Here is a 23,272-nt window from a genome sequence, read left to right on the forward strand (position 1 = left end):
GTCAGCGGTGAGAGTGGGCCGGTGAGGGGGCTAGTCAGCGGTGAGAGAGCGGGCCTTTCACATGGCAGTGGCGGCAGCCTCCTGGGTGTCCTAGCGATCGGAGCGGTGCCTGCACCATTGTGGAAATGGGACTTGGGACTCTGAGATCTGGACCTTTTTTTCTTGCTTACCTTTTGGCTCTGTTAAAATCTTTTAATTCTGGTTTTTGTAACCAAGTAGGTGCCATTGAATAACAAGGTGTAGAGCTGGATGAACACAGCAGGCTAAGCAGCGTCAGAGGAGCAGGAAAGCTGACGTTTTGGGCCTAGACCCTTCTGGAAAACCCAATCAGGGCAGGACTTAAACACTTAATGGTAAGGTCTTTGGGAGTGTTGCTGAACAAAGAGACCTTGGAGTGCAGGGTCATAGTTCCTTGAAAGTAGAGTCGCAGGTAGATAGGATAGTGAAGAAGGTTTCAGAGATAGTAGGAACTGCAGATGCTGGAGAATCTGAGATAACAAGGTGTAGAGCTGGATGAACACAGCGGGCCAAGCAGCATCAGAGGAGCAGGAAGGCTGATATTTTGGGCCTAGACCCTTCTTCAGAAATGGGGGAGGGGAAGGGGGTTCTGAAATAAATAGGGAGAGAGGGGGAGGCGATAGAAGATGGTTGGAGGAGAAGATAGGTGGCGAGGAGACAGACAGGTCAAAGAGGCGGGGATGGAGCCAGCAATGGTGAGTGTAGTTGGGGAGGTAGGGAGGAGATAGGTCAGTCCGGGGAGGACGGACAGGTCACGGGGGCGGGATGAGGTTAGTAGGTAGGAGAGGGGGGTGGGGTTTGAGGTGGGAGGAGTGGATAGGTGGGAGGAAGGACAGCTTAGGGAGGCGGGGACGAGCTAGGCTGGTTTTTGGGATGTGGTAGGGGGAGGGGAGATTTTGAAACTTGTGAAATCCACATTGATACCATTGGGCTGCAGGGTTCCCAAGCGGAATATGAGTTGCTGTTCCTGCAACCTTCGGGTAGCATCGTTGTGGCACTGCAGGAGGCCCAGGATGGGCATGTCGTCTGAGGAATGGGAGGGGGAGTTGAAATGGTTCGCGACTGGGAGGTGCAGTTGTTTGTTGCGAACCGAGCGTAGGTGTTCTGCAAAGCATTCCCCAAGCCTCCACTTGGTTTCCCCGATGGAGAGGAGGCCACAACGGGAACAGCGGATGCAGTATACCACATTAGAAGATGTGCAGGTGAACATCTGCTTGATGTGGAAAGTCTTCTTGGGGCCTGCGATGGGGGTGAGGGAGGAGGTGTAGGGGCAGGTATAGCACTTCCTGCAGTTGCAGGGAAAAGTGCCGGTTGTGGTGGGGCTGGAGGGGAGTGTGGAGCGGACAAGGGACTCACGGAGAGAGTGGTCCGTCCAGAAAGCAGATAAGGTTGGGGAGGGAACAATGTCTTTGGTGGTGGAGTCGGATTGCAGATGGCGGAAGTGTCGGAGGATGATGCGTTGGATCCGGAAGTTGGTTGGGTGGTACGTGAGGACGAGGGGGATTCTGTTTTGGTTGTTATTGTGGGGAGGGGGTGTGAGGGATGAGTTGCAGGAAATGCGGGAGACGCGGTCGAGGGCGTTCTCGACCACTGAGGGGCGGAAGTTGCGGTCCTTCATAAACGAGGACGAGGACATCTGAGATGTACGGGAGTGGAATGCCTCATCCTGGGAGCAGATGTGGTGGAGGCGAAGGAATTCGGAATAGGGGATGGCATTTTTGCAGGAAGGTGGGTGGGAGGAGGTGTATTCTAGGTAGCTGTGGGAGTCGGTGGGCTTGAAATGGATGTCGGTTTCTAGGTGGTTGCCACTTCACCAACACCTTCCACCCCAACCTTAAGTTCACCTGGACCATCTCTAATACCTCTCTCTCCTTCCTGGACCTCTCTATCTCCATCTCTGGCAACCGCCTAGAAACCACTTCACCAACACCTTCCACCCCAACCTTAAGTTCACCTGGACCATCTCTAATACCTCTCTCTCCTTCCTGGACCTCTCTATCTCCATCTCTGGCAACCGCCTAGAAACCGACATCCATTTCAAGCCCACCGACTCCCACAGCTACCTAGAATACACCTCCTCCCACCCACCTTCCTGCAAAAATGCCATCCCCTATTCCGAATTCCTTCGCCTCCACCACATCTGCTCCCAGGATGAGGCATTCCACTCCCGTACATCTCAGATGTCCTCGTCCTCGTTTATGAAGGACCGCAACTTCCGCCCCTCAGTGGTCGAGAACGCCCTCGACCGCGTCTCCCGCATTTCCTGCAACTCATCCCTCACACCCCCTCCCCACAATAACAACCAAAACAGAATCCCCCTCGTCCTCACGTACCACCCAACCAACTTCCGGATCCAACGCATCATCCTCCGACACTTCCGCCATCTGCAATCCGACTCCACCACCAAAGACATTGTTCCCTCCCCACCCTTATCTGCTTTCCAGAGGAACCACTCTCTCCGTGAGTCCCTTGTCCGCTCCACACTCCCCTCCAGCCCCACCACAACCGGCACTTTTCCCTGCAACTGCAGGAAGTGCTACACCTCCTCCCTCACCCCCATCGCAGGCCCCAAGAAGACTTTCCACATCAAGCAGATGTTCACCTACACATCTGCTAATGTGGTATACTGCATCCGCTGTTCCCGTTGTGGCCTCCTCTACATCGGGGAAACCAAGTGGAGGCTTGGGGAATGCTTTGCAGAACACCTACGCTGGGTTCGCACCAAACAACTGCACCTCCCAGTCGCGAACCATTTCAACTCCCCCTCCCATTCCTCAGACAACATGTCCATCCTGGGCCTCCTGCAGTGCCACTACAATGCTACCCAAAGGTTGCAGGAACAGCAACTCATATTCCGCTTGGGAACCCTGCAGCCCAATGGTATCAATGTGGACTTCACAAGCTTCAAAATCTCCCCTCCCCCTACCACATCCCAAAACCAGCCTAGCTCGTCCCCGCCTCCCTAATCTGTCCTTCCTCCCACCTGTCCACTCCTCCCACCTCAAGCCCCACTCCCCTCTCCCACCTACTCACCTCATCCCGCCCCCTTGACCTGTCCGTCCTCCCTGGACTGACCTATCTCCTCCCTACCTCCCCAAATACACTCACCTTTACTGGCTTCATCCCCGCCTTTTTGACCTGTCTGTCTCCTCTCCACCTATCTTCTCCTCTATCCATCTTCTATTTGCCCCCCCCCCCCCTATTTATTTCAGGACCCTCTTCCCCTCCCCCATTTCTGAAGAAGGGCCTAGGCCCGAAACGCCAGCCTTTCTGCTCCTCTGATGCTGCTTGGCCTGCTGTGTTCATCCAGCTCCACACCTTGTTATCTGTAGTGAAGAAGGTGTTTGGTACACTTGCCTTTATTGGTCAGTGCATTGAGTATAGGAGTTGGTAGGGTCATGTTGCAGCTGTACAGGACATTGTATTATCTCAGGTGCCAGTGAATGGTGACTTTGTGCACTTTTTGCTGTATTATGTATTCCTATACTTAGTAAATGTGTCAAATAAATAAATCTAAATCTAAAATGGGACTTTTCAGTCCAAACAATACCATCACAGTTTCTTTGTGTCCTCTCGGCCCTGATGAACTTTCATGGCTCCTGGTCTTTTATGCTTATTTTACTCTGTTTACTTTTTGAAGTCATGGAGTCCCTTCCTGACCTCTTCCTACTTTCCAATGCAACTGCTGTGAAACTAGCTGATGGTTTTCCCCAATTTATTTTCTGAAGTAAAGTTTTTGGGATCTGTGCCGGGGTAAAACATTAGTGTATTTCTCGATGGCACTTCTTGCAACATGGAATTGATTCTTACATCACTTCTTGATCCTTCTTCCTCATCACATTTCTGATCAAAATGCTTCTTCCAACCTCACCACTTACTCTGTTTTCACAGTCTCTTTTGAACTTCCCCTCTCTGATTCTGAATGATCAGTTCTTAGCATAGGTCTCACCTTCACCACATTATGCCCTAATCTCAATGAATATTAAACTCTTGTTGAACTCTTCTTCTGTTGCCTTCATGCCTATTTCTTTGATTAAAATCTTACACCATTGTGCAGCAGACACTTTCTTCTATATTTACAATCCTCGTTCCTCTGGCTACTTGCCCTTTATTGACCTTTTCCTTGGAAAGATAAGTTGATGCAACATCGACCAACTTAATTTTCCTGCAATCCTCACTCATTTTAACCTTTTTTTTGCTCATGCAGCTATCCATTCTTCCAGGTCCAATCCAAACATTGCCAACAAACCCCGTTGATAAGGCTAATGTTGTTGTTTTGCAAACTGACCTTGTCCTAATATAGGCTGAATGAAATCTTTGTGACACATCCTCCTACTTGCCCTGAGATACAACTCATAACTGAATATCAAGCCATCAGTTGTGCCAAAGACCATGAACCTGAAATATTATCTGTACTTCTCTCTCCACAGATGCTATCAAACCTTCCGAGTATTTCCAGCACTATTGGCTTTTACTTCCAACATTTTCTGCTTTGTGTCATCTTTTCAGAATCCATAAAAATTTACTTTTGCTTTTGGCTAATATGACTCATTAGAAAGGCATCAGTGTAACTCATTCTTTAATGGAGATTTCTATCTGTCATCAAAATGGAAATAAAATTGTTAAATAAAACATGTCCATATACGAAAGGGAAAATGTTTTTGAAGCATCCATATCTGGTCCTGCATGTCTTAGTTTTGAATCAACTTTATGTATTTAGACTAGTTCTGTTACATTTAAAAAAGCCCCAATTAGGATAAAAAGTAAGAATGAAAATTAAATTTTGCTCTGCATTTCGCTGCTGCGACTGGAGTATACTTCACCTAGTATTACTTTCTGGTTCATTGAATAGAAAGAAAATCATTGTGTACCAAACTGGTAACTGAGAAGCAGTTCTGGTATTTATCATTTATGTTATGTGACATTATTGGTTACAGACGGACTATGTTCATTGTAAACATACCACTGTCAGTTAACAAGGTGTAGAGCTGGATGAACACAGCAGGCCAAGCAGCATCAGAGGAACAGGAAAGCTGACATTTCGGGCCTAGACCCATCACTTTTTAAATACTTCCCAGAGTTTATGTGCATCATCATCCCATTTAAAATACTGGATCTCTAAAGAAAAAAAAACTAATACAAACTACAATAAAATGGAAAATGCCACCATGAGAAGTATTTATTGAACAGCCTGATGATAGCATATGTAACTAATGCAGTTCTGTGCTTTATCATAAGTATTCTTAGTACATTTTATATTTATAAACAATTGGGAAAAGATGTTTTCCGAATAAATTTTTAGATTCTGGAGTTCCATTGGTAAATTGGTGTAAAAGTCCAGTGTCAGGAATTTTAAAGTTTTATTTAGGAAAACAGATTTTGTGTCCTTTGCCTTATTTTGTATATGACAATCATAGTAAGCCAGCTGTAAACACGTGTACACGTACATGGAGAAAATCCACGCAACTGAACGCTAGATGCCTTGACCTTAACTATTCACCTTCTGAATTGCAGCTGACAACAGGCCAACAGGATGTATGAACCTTAACAAAAGTCCATAACATATCTACTTATATCAAAGGGTGCGATGTCACCACAGCATCATATGCTATTCTCCCTGTCTGACAAGCCAAATTTGTCCTTCCTTCCTAAAAATCACTTGCCTGTCACAAGTCGGGCATCTCATAAAGTAACTCCATCATATTTCTCTCATTATATTCCACCCTATTTCTATATCACAAGTAACCTCTGACAACCCCATATTCACACACATTCTTCCCCCTGCTTTGGACAATATGGTGTTACCAAGCAAATTAAAATGCCCTTTTTGGAAGGGGAACAAATATATTATAAATGAAAAAAAAATGAAACTTATTTAAATAAACTGAAATAACTCTACAGAGGCCAGTATCCCATCACCAAGTCAGTCTTTATTTATACATGGAGACTCCATGGCACAGCTCCCTCAGACCCAGCTCTCAGAATGAAGATGAACTCTGACATTCTTGTTCTTACCGGTCAGCGAGGGCTCCCTGATTGGGCTAGATTAACAGCCCCAATCAGGGAACTCATATTCTGTGAGGTCCACCAGGCTGACCTTGTTACAATCTCTACATGAACCATAATGAAATTGTCAGTATCCACGAATCAACAATGTTCTACCAATATACTGGTGGACACCAAGAGTTAAATTGGGCGGAGAGCACAAAACCTATGTTCTGTTTCAGATTAAGTGGTGATTTGACAGAAGTTTTAAAAATAGGAGGGGAGCACAGAGGGTAGATAAAGGAGAATGTAATTCTGCTGACTGGGGAGGCACAGACAAGGGGGTGCAGTCGAAAGATTTGATATGCTTGTTGTAACCAACAATCCTATGATGATTACCAATTGTGCAAGCTCACTGCTAATTATTCCCGACCTTGGAATATTTGGCTGATTTTTAAAAATTTAAATTCCAATCCTATTTTGTTTTAGATTTTTATTTTTATAACAACATAACCTCTTTCACTTTTCTTTAGTTTTAGATATTTGTTGCTTTTTAAATAATAAATTATGAGAGTTATCAATATAAAAACAGAAATTGCTGGAAAAACTTGGCAGGTCTGGCAGCATCTGTGGAGAGAAAGCAGAGTTAACAGGTGATCCTTCTTCGGAACTCATTATCACTGATGGTGCAAAAGCTCCTGGGTGTCACCAAATGCAGCCTTAAAAATCAAATCAAGATTTTTTAGGAGTGGAGTTACAAAATATTTCAACACTCACTCAGATCCTGCATAGATCATGTCTCCTTACTATAGTGCAATGTTCCCACCTGCTTCAAGAAGAATACTATCATCCTGGTGCCAAAGTAAAATCAGGCAATATACCTTAATGACTACCGCCCAGTGGCTTTGACATCTATCATTATGAAGTGCTTCGAGAGGTTAGTAATGACACACATCAACTCCAGCCTCCCAGATTGCCTTGGTCCACTCTAATTTACATACCCTCACAATAGATTCATGGCAGACACCATTTCTCTGACCCCCACACTCATCCCTAGAACATCTGGATAACAAGGGCACCTATGTAGACTCTTATTTGTTGACTTTAGCTACCTTAAACACCATAATTCTAACCAAACTGACATCCAAACTCTGAGACCTTGGATTCTGTTCTCTCTGCGACTGGATCCTCGATTTCCCCAACCCACAGACTTCAATCAATAAGGATAAAGTGACAATACTTCCTCCACAATAATCTTCAACACCAGTGCCCCACAAGATTACATTCTCAGCCCCTTAATATACTGCTTTTACACTCACGACTGTGTGGTCAGATTCAGCTCTAATTTGTTGATGACACCGCTGTAGTGTGTCAGATCTTAAACAAGGCTGAGTCAGAGTACGGAAAAGAGTTAGAGAGCTTAGTGGCATGGTGTAAAGATAACAATCTCTCCCTCAATGTCAGCAAAATGAAGGAGTTGGTCATTGACTTCAGAAAGTGGAGTGGAGGATACATGCCTGTCTATTTCAATGGTGCTGAGGTGGAAATAGCCGAGAGCTTCAAGTTCCTAGGAGTAACAGTCATCAACAATCTGTGCTGGTCCATCCACATTGACACTACAATCAAGAAAGCACACTGATGCCTCTACTTCCTCAGAAGGCTAAGGAAATTCGGCATGTCCACAAATGACTGATACCAATTTTTATGAATGCCACCTTAGAAAGCATCCTATCCAGATGCATCACAGCTTGGTACGGCAGCTGCTCTGCCCAAGACTGCAAGAAATTACAGACAGATGTGAACCAGCCCAATGGATCAAAAAAACCAGCCTTCCTTCCATTAACTCCGTCTATACTTCCTGCTGCCTCAGGAAAGTGGCCAACATAATCAAAGACCCCTCCCACCCTGGTTGTACTTTCTTTCACCCTCTTCTATCAGGTAGAAGAGACAAAAGTATGAGAACACGTACCAACGGATTCATGGGCAGCTTCTTCCCCGCTGGTATGAGACTAATGAATAGACCTCTCGCTTATTAGAGTTGATCTTTTTCTGCACCTTGTCTGGAGCTATGCACTGTATTCTCCGCTCTGTTCTATTACCCTGATGTACTTATGTAAGGTATAATTTGTCTGGATAGCATGTAAAACCATAGCTTTCACTGTTTCTCAGTACTCATGACAATAACAAATCATATCAAAAACACAAAGGGCATAATTTAATGCATTTTCCTTTGACAAGTCTGGTGGCAGGAGCATTAATGGGGCAGGGGTGGTGGATGTGGGTCCCACAGGTTTCCCTGTTGAGCTTGATGCAGAAAGACTCATGGATGGCTTTATCGTCCCTTCCACAATTGGGACTGTTAGATGGCCCTCATCCCTCTGCCACTAGTATTCACCCAGCTGTTGGCAGAGGATTCATAATGTTGGAAGCTCAAAATGTGAATCATGTTGGGGTTGCTTGCAAATGCCTGAAAGGAAGGCACTTATGGCCTGATCAACACACTTGGCATCAGGAGGTGGGGGCCCACTGAAAGCCATTTCTGCTGATTCTCAACAACTCCTTTCTCCTTATCCCCACTCTGTGATGTTCCCTCCTACTATCACTGTCATCTTTGGCCCAGGTCCCAATGTGATCCTGAACCCTGTGTGAATGTGGCTGCTGCCTTCCTGGTGTAATTGTTGAGCAATGGGCAGCTACTGGCCTCTGATTGGCAGGTAGCTGAAGGCATGTTGGACCTGTGTGCTCTTTGAACCCACAGAAGGTGCATTGCTACCCAATCAAGTGCCTGGTTTGTACTTACTATGATGGGTCTTCCTGAGAATAATTGATGCAGGGCTCTTGTTGGCTCTCCAGCCTACTGGCAAAGCTTTGTTGCCTACATTAAATATTGCTCAAAGGGTGATCGAATGTTGGAATGCTCTTCTGCAAATAGCATAGTTACATTACTCTTTTATAAGATATGGCATTGCTGGCTGGATCAGCATTTGTTTGTCTTGTTCAATTTTCCTTAGACAGTGTTGGGAAGCTCCCTTCTGTAATGGGTATTGGTATAGGTACACCCACAGGACTGGAAGGAAGAGAGTTCCAGAAGTTTGACAGTGACAGTGACAATGGCAATATAGTTCCAAGACAGGATGCTATGTGGCTTTGAGGAAATTTGCAGCTAGTAGAGTTTCTATGCATCTGTTGCCCTTGTTCTTCTAGGTGGTTGAGATCATGGATTTTGAAGTTTCTGTTAAGGAGGCTTAGTCAATTGTTACAGTGTACCTTATCAATAGCTCATATTGCTACCACTATGCATTATTGGCAGACAGGCATACGTTTAGGGAGTTGGATAAGATGCCACTCAAGAGTGCTGCTTTGTCTTGAATGGTGCTGAGTTTATTGAGTATTATTTGGAACTACACTAAACTAGGAAAGTAGGGAGCATTCCATTACTCACCTGATATCTACTTATTAATTAAGTTTTGTGGAGTCAAGATGTAGGAATTTCCAATTTCTGACCTGGTCTTGTAGCCACAATATTTATCAACTAACATCACCACTTCTAACCTTATGGTAAAGGAAAGGTAATTTATCAAGCTGCTAAAGATGGTTGCGCCAGCAAGCCCTACACTGGGTGGCACAGTGGCTGAGTAGTTAGCTCTGCTGCCTCACAGTGCCAGGGACATCTGTTCGATTCCAGCCTTGGGTGACTGTCTGTGTGGAGTTTGCACATTCTCCCTGTAGCTGTGTGGGGTTCCTCTGTGCGCTCCGGTTTCCTCCCACATTACAAAGATTTGCGGATTAGGTGGATTGGCCATGCTAAATTGCCCATAGTGTTCAGGGATGTGTGGCTAGGTGGATTCATCATGGGAAAATGCGGGGTTACAGGCATAGGGTAGGCGTGCAAGTGGGATGCTCTGTGGAGGGGTGGTATGGACTTGGTGGGCCAAATGGCCTGCTTCCACAACGTAGAGATTCTATGATTCTCCAGTGATGCACTAGGACTGAGATAAATGACTTCTAACAACCACAATCATTTTTCTTGTGTTGTGTACAACACCAAAGAATGGAGAATTTCCCCCCCGATTCCCACTGACTTCAACTGTGCCAGATTTCCATAATTTTATCTCATCTTTTGAGTTCAGATGTTTTATCCATGTTTGCACTAAGGCTGCAATGAGTTCAGAGACCAAGCAATCTTGGTGGAACCCAAATTGAGAGTCAGTGAACAGGGGAGTGCCACTGATAGCCCTGTCAATGACTCCTTCCATTAATTTTCTGATTGATAGGCTGGAATTATCCTACATTTTGTGAACAATACATACCTGCGCAATTTTCTGCATTTTTAGAAAGATGCCTATGTTGTGCTGTACTGGAATAGCTTGACCAGGGGCATTACTAATTCTAGAGTGTAAATCTCTGTACTACTTCCAAAGGTTGTCAGAGCTCACTGCCCTTTGCAGTTCTAGTTTCTTCAGTTGTTTTTTGATCTCACAATAAGTGAATCAACGTCATTGAAGACTAGAATCCTAAAGGTAAAGTCGCCATAGTCTTACCAGAACAATGGGCTGCTCTTTCATTAGACAGAGAGATGACTGGTGATGGTTTAACCTGAGGGTCTCCATGCCTCAGGTGGGTGGGAAGGAGCATCCTTCATAGTGACCTTAGCTGGTGTAGAAACTAAGCCCAAACTTTTGGCATCACTCTGTACTGCAAACTGGCCGATCAGCTGAGCTAACCAATTCTCATTGAAGATGCTGAGGAATGTTGTGTCAGGTGTTCGGCTCTGAAAGGATTCATGCTGAGCAGTGCATTAAGCACTGCCTAATATTATCATGTCATATAGGCTTAGTTGGGAGAACAGCACTTGCAAGAGTTAGAGGTCTCCTTGATGATCTTAGTATCATACCAATGTAACTTGTATCTAGTCACTAGGAAGTAATATTCTATTCCAAAAACAAATATTGCTGGAAAAGCTCAGCAGGTCTGGCAGAATTTGTGGAAAGAAATTGGAATTAACATTTAGAATTAACATTTAGGGTGGCATGGTGGCTCAGTGGTCAGCACTGCTGCCTCACAATACCAGGGACCCGGGTTCGATTCCAGCCTCGGGCAACTGTCTGTGTGGAGTTTGCATATTCTCCCCGTGTCTGTGTGGGTTTCCTCCGGGTGCTCCGGTGTCCTCCCACAGTCCAAAGATGTGCAGGCTAGGTGGATTGGCCATGCTAAATTGCCCGTAGTGCTCAAGGATGTGTAGATTAGGTGGGTTATAGGGGAATGGGTCTGGGTGGGATGCTCTGAGGGTCGGTGTGGACTTGTTGGGCCAAAGGGCCTATTTCCACACTGTAGGGATTCTATGATTTCAGGTCCAGTGACTCTTCCTCAAAACTACTAGGAAAATGTCTTTTTTAATGCAGAAGATAGGGTGGGGGAAGAGGGTAAGGTGTAAACAATAGGTTGAGATAAAGAGATAACACGGTGTAGAGCTGGATGAACACAGCAGGCCAAGCAGCATCAGAGGAGCAAGAAGGCTGACGTTTCGGGCCTAGACAGTTGGACAGACAAAGGAGTGGATAATGGTCACTCTAGGAGGATGAATAGCTATTAATGGGGACTGTTAGTGGCCAACAATGAGTTGTGTGTAATAGCAGACTATGTGATAAGAAGGCCTGGGGTAGTAAAGACATGAGAGAATCTCAAGCCCTGAAGTTGTTGAATTTGACGTTGAGTCCAGAAGCCTGCAGAGTTCCCGAGCAGAAAGTGAGGTGCTGTTCTTCCAGCTTGCACTGAGCCTTGCTGGAGCATTGCAGTAAACCTGAGACAGAGATGTTAGTCCGGGAACAAGGTGGTGTGTTGAAGTGTCATATTCCATGTCTTGTTAAGACAAAACCCCCCTTTGGTTAGACTATCAGGGTTTGGGGGGGTTGGTGGTTTCCTCAACCACACTGGTCCAGACAGGCCCATTGGATCCCAACTAAAAAGATGAATGGTGGTAGAAAGTCTACCTGATATGTACTTTTCACCAATAATCCACCATACAATGGGACCCTCAGGAGGAAACTGAAATAGGTCCCCCACTCAGCTGTCTTGGCTGAAGTTCATTGTAAATGTCTTTTGCACTGATGTGCTGGGGCTCTGCCATGATTCAGGATGGGAAATAAAGGCAGAAAGTGCTAGAAAAAAAAAGCTGCAGATCTGGCTGCATCTATAGAGAGAAAAAAAGAATTAACATTTCATGTCCGATATGACTCTTCTTCAGAACAGTTCATCTCTCTGCAGAGAGGAATGATGTTGACAGATCAATTGCTAGTTCCTTCTGTTTTTATTTCAGATTTACAGTATTTTTTTTATTAATTAACAAACACTGAAATATTCATGAAACATTCTCCTCTGGTTAGTTGTCTGTCACTTTTCATAACAGTAAACAACAAGACTGATGAGCTTTGATCTGATCTTTTGGTTTGTCGGATGAATTAACACTGCCTATTGAATGCTGCTTCCACTGTTTGGCACGAAAGTATTGTAGCTTCACCATTTTTTACGTATTGGTGGTGCTACACCAGACATGCTCTTCTGAACACTTCACTAAATTAGGATAAATCCCTGAGCTTGATAGTACTGGTAGAATGATGACCACAACATGAGATTCCAGATTTGGATGAATATAAGTCTGGTGATGGCCCATTGCCTCATGGATGCTTAGCTTTGAGTTGCTAGGTTGTTTAATATCTACCCCATATGTCATGGTCCTTGTGCCACACAACATGAGTGAAGGTATGTTCAATGTAAAGATGAGACTTCACATCCACAAGAGCTGTGTGGAGTCACTCCTCTCAAATCTGTCATTGTTATGAGCAAGTGTGGTATGTAGATTGATGAGGAAAAGGTCACGTCAATCTTTCCCTGTTGTTGATTCTCTCTCAGCTGCCACACAGCCAATCTAGCAGTCAAAACTGCTAAGCCACTCTGAATGAATTACATTGAAGTCTCCCATCCAAGGAACATCTGTGTACTAACCACTGTAGTGATTGTAATGAGGTCGGCCAGGTAATCCCATAGAATAAGAGTTATCTGGTTAGGGCTGTTAATCCGGTCCAATCAGGGAGCCCTGGCTGACAGATAAAAACAAGTGTGTCAGACATCTTGACACACTGAGAGCTGACTCTGAGGGAGCGGGATCAGTGTCAAAAACTCTCCATGTGTAATGCAAGGTCACTTGGTGACAGGATACCACCGTCTGTGGAATTATTTCAGTGGCGATAAGAGAAAAACAGCTCGTGAAGAAATTTGCTCATAACAGTTTTCTTTGAGTTGGGATAAGCATTTCTGGCATCATGTCTTTATTTGGAAAGAATGATTCATTCAAGCCAGCCATCAAAGAATGGGCACAGTATATTTTTTCCAGGCAAATGACATTGGGGCAGATGAAAAGCAATGAATAAGTCCACTGACAGCTTGTGGACTTGCAGTTTTTTCAGTTATTAGGAGCATAATGTCCCCTGAGGCACCAGATACAAAACCTTTCAAAAGTTGACAGATTAAGTTTACTTAAATTAAGTTTAGACAGATTAAGCTCTGGTTTCCTCCCACAGTCCAAAGATGTGCAGGCTAGGTGGATTGGCCAAGCTAAATTGCCCATAGTGTTCGGGGATGTGTGGATTGGGTGTGTTGTGGGGGGATGGGTGTGGGTGGGATGCTCTGGGGGTTGGTGTGGACTTGTTGGGCTGAAGGGCCTGTTTCTACACTGTGGGGATTCTATGGCTTCTATGAAGTTAAGCAGTTTAATGACCCCAAACCTCCTGTAATTTTGAGACACTATCGGTTGTACTTGCCAACTTGAGAACCGGGGAATCCATACCAGGGATTTTTGAATCAGTTATGACAACTGACAGACACATGTGAGTTTGGTTTAACCCTTAATCAGATGCTGAGAGCCTGTATGGTATGTAATTAATGATGCAACCATACTAGTAGATATAGTGCCTAGTAGATGAAGCCCACCCGGATTTCAAACAGGCACTACTACTGGCTTTATCATTGGAATATGTGGCAGGTGGAGCTTATGAGATGCAAGGTATTCTGATGGAAGTGGGCACCCTCGCCAGCTTGAGGAATACCACTTGAGTGAGGGCAATTGCATAGCCTCACTCAAGACATACACTGAATGGAGGGACTCTTGGTCAGTCCATAGCAAAACCCCAAAATAAAGCCAAGCCTTGGTCAAATGATTAAAATTTTCTTCAGGATCGGGCTGGCAAGCCATTGTAGTTACTGCCAGTTTGCTGGTATGCTGACACGAGACAGCAAAAGTATCCAACTAGAACTGAATTGAGTATGAGAACTCATAGGCCGGTATCCAGGAATGTGCACACCCTGGAAAGTTCACCTACATCTAGTTTGCAACAGTTAAATTGCTTAGCAACATCCAAATCAGCACTAATCAAAATAAACATCTGGTTAAATGGTCACCTGGTTCTAATGGAGGTCAATACCTGCATAGCTGTTTTAGTGATTGCAGAACCAGTGCTTAATAAAATTCACTCTAGACTCCAACCCTTAAATTTGCGCAAGACTTCTGCTGGACTGAGATGCAGTACCGGGGAACCTTTACAGATTAAGGTTGCAACTTTGGTTCCAGTCTCTTATGAGGAGCAGTTGGTTCAGTTATCACTGATTGTAATAAAAAGCTCAGGCCCAAGCTTGATGGGGCAAAATTCCTAATTAAATACCTGGAGATTTTTCAGGAAGGTCTAGGGACTATCAAAGGAGCCAGGGCCACCTTACATGTTGACCCGGAAGCAATTCCACTATTCTGCAAGGCCCACCCAGTGCCATTTGCCTTATGGTCAAAGGTAGAGGCAGAAATCAGAAGCACGGAAAGCGAAGGAGTCATCAAATGAGTCCAGTTTGTGAAATGGGCAGCACTGGACTTACCAATTATGCAGCCCAAGGGGTCAGTTCACTTTTCTGGGGATTTTAAAGAAACGGTAAAATGGTTTTCACAGCTGGATAAATACACAATCCTTCACATAGAGGATTTATACTCTGACAGAGGGGCTGTCCTTCACAAAGCTGGACATAAGCCATGAAATTGTGGCTAGACAAGGGTTCCTAGAAGTATGTCAAAATTAATACCCATGAGGGTTTGTACCATTATACAAAACTGCCAATTTGGGTATCATCAGCCAATGCAGTTTTTCAGTGGATGATGGAGAGCATTTTACCAGGTCTACCCCTAGTTTCCATTGATCTATATGATGTGGTAATAAAAGGGAAGACCAATAAGCAGCACTTTGAGAACTTGGACTTAGTCCTTAGACATTTCTTCTTGGTTGGCCTATGCCTTAGAAGTGAAAACTGTGTGTTCCAGGCACCCCAAGTGACCTACTTAGGGTACAGAGTCAACAAGACTGCGTTACACCCATGGAAAGACAAAGTGAGGGTAACCAAAGATGCCTTGGCTCTCGGTTCTGTACCAGAGCTTAGGTCTTTTCTTGGGCTGGTGAATTATTATTGAAAGTTCATAGAATCCCTACAGTGTGGAAACAGATCCTTTGGCCCAACAAGTCCACATCGACCCTCAGAGCATCCCACCCTGACCCATCCCCCTAGCCTTTCCCTGTCACCAACTTAATCTACACATCCCTGAACACTATGGGCAATTTAGCATGGCCAATCCACCTAGCCTGCACATCTTTGGACTGTGGGAGGAAACTGGAGCACCTGGCGGAAACCCACACAGACACGGGGAGAATGTGCAAACTCCACACAAACAGTCGTCCGAGGGTGGAATCGAACCCAGGTCCCTTGTGCTGAGAGGTAGCAGTGCTAACCACTGTGCCACTGTTCATAAATAATCTGGCCTCTATCCTGGCACCTTTGCATCAACTCTTAAAAAAGGGTCAGAGTTGGAAATGTTCACACAGCAAGCTGTAGCTTTCAGGATAGTGAAGAAAAAGCTATTATCCTCTAAGGTACATTATGATCCCAAGCAAGACCTTGTGTTGACATGTGATGCCTGCCTAAACAACATTGGGGTAGTATTAGCTTGTAGGTGGCCCAATGGAGAGGAGCACACCAGAGTGTATGCATCCAGGACTTTGGCTACTGCAGAGCGTAAATACACCCACATAGAGAAGGAAGGTATAGTGGTCATATTTGGAGTCAGAAAGTTCCACCAAATCCCTTATGAATATAATTTTGTAATAAAAATGGACCACAAACCCCTACCTGGTCTACTTAAAGAGAACAAGGCAGTGCTGCCCATAGCTCCAGGCCGAATTCAGCTGTGGGCTCTAATACTAAGTGCATATAATTACAGGTTAGAACACTGTCCGGGATCCCAAGTAGGAAATATGGAAGTATTGAGCCACCTTCCCTGGCAGATACACCACCAGTGGTACTGCCAGTGGAAGAGTCCGTAATGGGTTTAAGTTTTCTAGTTACACTTCCAGTTACAGCTGACAATATCAAACTTTGTAAACAGAAAGACCTGGTCCTGGCAAAACTGAAACAGCTCGTGTTGATGGGGGGAACCAAAGGGCCATCACAACCGGAACTGAAACCTTTTTGGATCAGAAGACACCAGATCACCGTAGAGGATGGTATATTATTTGGGGAGCAAGAGTGATTGTCTTGAGTAAAGTTCGCTGCCAGATACTGGCTGAAGTCCACCAGGGTCATCCAGGGGTTTCCAAAATGAAGATATTAGTGAGAAGTTAAGACTGGTGGCCAGGATTGGATGCAGACACAGCTGCTTTGGTGGGGCAGTACTCAGAGTGCCAACAAGAACAAAAATTACCATCAGCAGCTCCCCCACCATTTCATGGGAATGGTCGGGAAAACCCTGGACTCGGTTACAAGTTAACTATGCCGACCCTTTCATGGGCTCAACGTTCTTAGTCATTTTGGATGTCCACTCAAAGTGGCTAGACATGCATAGAGTTCATTCTCCAAATACAGGAATGATGATAGAAAAGGTGTGCACATTTTTGCAACACACAGACTCCCAACTGTATTGGTCACAAATAATGAGTCATTGTTTACCAGCAGGGAATTTGACTATCTCCTAAAGTCGAATGATATTCAGCATATAAGGACAGCTCCATACCATCCATCGTCCAAAGGTCTGGCGGAAAGAGCAGTCCAAACTTTGATGGCAGGCTTAAAGAAACAGTCTACAGCTTCAGCAGATATCAAACTGTTCTGTTCCTACTTGATTATAGGACCATCCCTCATGCAACACAGGGATAGTTCTTGCAGAGTTGTTAATGGGGAGAAGATTCTGCACCAGGCTAAATTATCTTCCTGTTCCTGTGGGGGAGAGGGTGAAAAACATCAGGAATGCCAATGCTGGACACGCCTCCACAAAGCAAGAGAGACGGTTTACTTCAGGGGACAAAGTTTGGTGCAGGAACCATGGCAATGGCCCTGCATTGGTAAGAGGCATGGTTAACGCGAGGTCAGGTCCAGTGTCGTATAAAATTTGGTAGGAGTGACGGTCCTGAATAAACACATGGACCAAATGTAAGCTGCAAACTCGCAAACAGTGTGGGAGCAAAACATGTCCAGCTCCTCAACAGCCTTTCTGACTGTTCTGGAAGATATGGTTTCTCCCTCACCATCAAGATACTTTGGAATCAGATGGACATGGCAGATGTTGACACCTTTGCTGCAAGAAGAAGAGAATGAATTTCTTCCAAGACACTCCGGGAGCAAGATGCAATGTACTGTGTGTTACATGCCGCCTGTATCAGAGGCAGAGTTGGAGGAACCTGATCTGGTGCTAGAACTCTCTAAAAGCTACAAAAAAAAACAGTAAGTGTTGCACTGTTAGAGGTGCCATCTCTCAAATGTGCTGTTAAAGTAAGGCTGTATCTTCCTGAGCAGGCTGATGGAAATGATCCCATGGCACTATTTTAAATAAGGGCAGCAGCATTACGCTAATGTACTGAGCAACATTTATCTTTCCATTGTAAAAATATAGATTATCTGCTCATAATCACATTACTGTTTTTGGGAGTGTGCAGTGTGCATGAAATCAATTCTGTGTTCAAATATCCATCATTGGTTATAAAGTGCTTTGAAACATGCAGAAGTCATGAGAAGTGGGTTTATAACCTGCAAGTCTTTCTTTCAAACTATGTTGAGGAATATTTTTGGCCCAGTGATGTAATCTTCTCCAACCACTCAGCCTCTTTTATTTTCCATTTCCTCTTCTAATAATATTTTTCTCACCATTGATTTCAGTTAAGCTTTTCTGCTGCTTTCCATTTAATTATATTAATCCTGATCTCCTACTCGAGTCTCAAACCTAAACTTTTACCACCTGTTTATGATATTAGTTTAAGTCCTCCCCAATGAACACTCTGCATGATGACAGATATGTTTCTCATGAACAACCAGCTGCAAGAGAACACAAAAAGCAAACAACTAAATTGGCCCTGATATTTTCTTTGCGAGACTTTTATCAGCCCTCTTTTCTTTGCTGAGCGGACACTGACAATTTGATAAGTTTATTAGTATGAGTTTGCTGATCTTTCACCTAATACTAATGTTATCTCTTGTAATGCAAGAAACTGGGTCTAGAAGTCGTTAAATTGAAGAATTCAGCAGACATTTATTAGAACTAACTATTATGTACAAAAATTTCAGCATATAAGTATCTGGATTAACATTAAGCTATTAAGTTACATCAGAGAAACATATTTCCAGTAGATTGCCATGCTTCAAGTGATCTCAGGCAAGATGGATTATGAGTTTTATATACCTTCAGGGCATAAGTTGTAATGCCATGATGATATCATGTGCATATTTCTTAAAGACCAACTGATATAGTGAGACAGAGCATAACATCCCCCTTTTTTCCAAACATTAAAACTTATCCCAAACAGATATACATCACTGTACATATGCACATGTACTCAATTCAATAATTATACAAACAGGTGAAACAAAGCTTACAAGATTAAAATTTCAAATTTTAGGATGTAACCTCTCTGTTGCTACTCTCATTCAATGAGTGGATGAACGTTATATGGATGTCAAGGCTCCCTCTGCTGCTTGGCTTGATATATTTGGCATGCTTCACAATTATTCAGGTGTCATTGCACCTCCTGATCCATCCAAGGTGAATACACAGACATATGCGCTAGCTGTCTTATGTACTCAATACCCATCTGTCCCATGGACATAATAACATGGCGTAAGCTTTTGTATTTGGAATTGTTTGCCCTTGAATACCAAGATTGTATCTCTATGACCACAATGAAAAATAAATTCTCAGGTTCTTCTCTAATACTGTTCGGCTATCCCTGGATAATGATTTTTTGGAGCTTCTGTAATTGCCCTCTTTGACAGTTACCAATTGCAACTGCTCACATAAGCTCTGGCCAAAGTTTAACAGGTCAATTTTGAGAACATCTTCAATTTTGTAGTCTTGAGCATCAACATGTAGAACAAGAGGAATATTTTGTGTAGATTGGGTAAACTGGTCAGACGGTTAGATATTGGCACCTGGCTAATATTTCATTTCAAAGTCATATTCTCGCATCTAGCCAAAATGATGCTGAAAACATAGTGGAGCATTCGATAGCAGTTTGAAATATATTATTTCTTCTGGCTTATAAACATTTTCATGGTTAATTTCTTGCCAACTACGTACATATGAAATTGCATAATAGCAAGTACCATGGCTAATTTCTAACATTCCATATGGATTATTGGCTTGCAGAGATGAGTTTTAGAACCAATGGCAGTAGGGTTTTTGTCTTGCAGATGACATGTGCCAATGCCTTCTTGCACAGCAAACACCTTGAGAATTCTGACTTTCCTGGGTTCGTAGTATTTCAGTAAGCAATATTTTGCTGACAGAATGGGTCCTTGTCTTGCCACACGTAGGGCAAAGCATTCCTGAGTAAATCTCTCAGCAGATATACCGTGTCTGCAAAGTTGAGACCAAATGCCCAAAAGGAAGTTAAAAATGCGAAGATAATGTCACTGTTCTTTTTATTTATGGAGCTGGCATTTGATTAATGCTCTCAATCTTTTTAATTTTATTATCTTATTGACAGATCAAGAGTAGAATGTGCAAGTAAGCATGACAAATACTTGGATACTAGCAAAGATTTCTGAAAAATGCAAACAATCCAGATCACATAAAATCATTGCTGATCATGGTGTTACATTACAAAGTAGCAGAAGACAATTCAGGGCAATGTATGGTGCACAAATTTTGCACAAAGATGACTGTGCAATGATGTCTGGACTCAGACTATTAACTGTGTCTCTCTCTACAGATGCTAGCAGACCAGCTGAGTTTATCCAGCACTTTCTGTTTTTATCATGGAACATAATACCCTCAGATCATATGCTATGATGCAGTGATGGTGTCATAAGCATATCTCTTAAAGGCACCCTGAAATATGGCCTAATTCAATGATTATAACACAACTAAAATGTGAAAAATTTTCCAATGCACAAAGTTTTTAAATACACCTATGCAATCTAATTTACTGTATTTTTAATATACTCATATTTTCATTAGAAGCCATGCCTATATGAAAAGCCTGAAACTGGGTTTTAGGCAGGTTTCTATACCCATCAATATTAGTCAAGGTTCTTGTGTCAAAACATTATGTATGCCAAATTTAATATTTCCCCAAATCAGGCCTCAGTTTGTGAAATGGAACCAATTTAAGTCCTTTGCTTCTGGTATAAGCGGCATGCCAATTTGGGCTGGACGCTAATTTACATTATTGCTGCCTTGCTGTCACGCACTTGCACACTTTAGCAGCTTGTCCAAAATCATGGCAGGTTGGCATAGTTAAAACTATGCTGCACTACTTAATACCTGCCCCCTGCTCTTGAAGGAAAGATGCATTGCGAATTGAGCAGGTGTCAGTCATTGTATCTGTAAAAGTCACATCTTTTTATTTTACTTCATTTTTGACTGTGGACTGAATTGGGAAAAGGACAGTTTTGCAGCAAAGGAATGAGAAGTTGCAGTTTTAAAAAGCAAATTACTGAAACTCATTGTAAGTTGGGTAAAGTACAAGAGAATATGACCCAGCATGGATATGTGTATACAAAGTGAGATTCAGCCGGCAACAGGTTGCTGCCAGTATGTGGAATTATGACCAGTTTGCGGATTCCAAAGATCGTCAGCCCTGACAACAATTCTCTGAGTGGTTTCTGGGTAACTGAACGGCTTGTTGGTGAATGATATTGGGAAATGCCTTTGGAAGGGGAGGTTGTGTGTCTCTCCCTGTCTCTCTCCCTCCCTCTATCTCCCTAACCCCCATGTTCTCTCTCTCTCTCTCTCTCCACCTCCCAGTAAAATGCCTTGAGCAGGAGAATGCCAATTCTTTGCTCTCATCAGTTGCTGGATGCAGTTGCTTTTAACAAATAGGTCAGAATCTTTATAACTTGTGATGCATTCATTTTGTGCCACCTGTCAAGAAGTGAAGGAACCTGAAGGAAAACACCAAAGAACTGAAGGAAGGACTTCAGAACAAAAAAGAACATCCCATTGAATTCTGAGGACTGGTGCAATTGGGCCCCATATCTCAGGAAGGATGTACTGGCCTTGGAGCGGGTTCAGGGGAGGTTCACGAGAATGGTCCCAGGAATGAAAAGCTTAACACATGAGGAACATTTGAGGACTCTGGGTCTATACTCGATGGAGTTTAGAAGGATGAGGGGGATCTAATTGATTCTGAATAGAATACTGAACAGAATACTGAATGGCCTGGACAGAGTGGATGTTCGTAGGAGAGACTAGGACCCAAGGGCACAGCCTTAGAGTAAAGGGAAGACCTTTTGGTTTGGAGATCAGGAGAACCTTCTTCAGTCAGAGAGTGGTGAATCTGTGGAACTCACTGCCACAGAAGGCTGTGGAGGCCAGGTCATTGAGTATATTTAAAATGGAGATAGATAGGTTCTGATTATCAAGGGGATCAAGGGTTACGGGGAGAAAGCAGGAGAATGGGGGAGAGAAACTTATCAGCCATGATTGAATAGCAGAGCAGACTCGATGGGCTGAATGGCCTAATTTCTACTCCTATTTCTTATGGTCTTTTGGTCTTATGAACTGTTTCCTTGTATTTATTTTCTCACCGTCCTTAATTTTTTTTTCTGTATCAGTCTGTACATGTGTGGAAGGTGGAGAGAGCATAAGTTTAGAAGATGGTTAGGATTTTAACTAGTGGAGTTTTTTTTTATTAGCCTATTCAGAGACATTATTACACACCTCTGGACCAGATGGGACTTGAACCTATGCCTCCTGGCATGTTGACAGTGTGTAGTTGTGCATCTGTGATTGGAATCTGTTTGCTTGTAATTGATAGACTCAGAAACTGATCCATATTTTCTGTTAACCTGAGACTATCAGACAAGTAAATTGGGGAATTTGTGTACTTTGATAGAATCTTATACTTTTGTGATGATGCTGGGAATAGCAGGGCTTGATTGTCATTTCACCATCCCAGTGAGATGTAACGACTGATTCTGATCTGGGAAAGATACACGACTGGAATAACAGGAGAGAGAATGAACTCTAAAATTTTGCAATGCTGCACAGATGGCTTTGATTGTGAAGTTGCAGAAGAGCAGAGGAGGAGAGATATCCAAGAGAACCCAGCAGGTCAACCAGACAAACTCTTAGATGATAAAGAAACCAAATAGCCATAGGCAGTCAAGCATTAAATACTTAGAGAACACTTAGTGTTAACTTAGTTAAACTTGGTTAAACATTTAGCATTTTAAGAAAAGTCAGTGATGACAAGTGAATGGTGGATGTTCTAATATGGGTTCTTTTGATCTCAGACCAGACTTCCAGATTACTTTTAAACAATGTTTGTAAACAGGCTCTAAGTGATGGTAAAGCTACAGAGGCCACATGTTCTGTGTGCTACAGATTCTAACCTTCTAGCAGAATGCTAATAAATAACTGCTGGGGCCATTGCTGGGGCACAGCCTATCTTAGAGTGTCTTCTTCATATTGATTAAATCCTATCTTTATATCACTATCAAATACTTTCTCAGTTTCAAACACTATTAACAAATTATAACATTGTTGACTGAAAGATTGAATTAAAAGTATTTGCCTTTTATTGAACGTATTTCAAATACCCTCATCCCCTCTTAATGTCTGTTGTTTATGGATTCGAGCACAGTGCAGATTTTGCAGTTCTCCCTGATCTGGCCAATTCAAAATGGCACAAGAGGGCAGGAATCTGAAAGCTGATCTGGAACCATACTTTCAGCAGAAGAAATGAGATAGTAA

This window comes from Rhincodon typus, chromosome 3 (genome assembly GCF_021869965.1).
Source record: "Rhincodon typus isolate 14 chromosome 3, sRhiTyp1.1, whole genome shotgun sequence".
NCBI lineage: Eukaryota > Metazoa > Chordata > Chondrichthyes > Orectolobiformes > Rhincodontidae > Rhincodon > Rhincodon typus.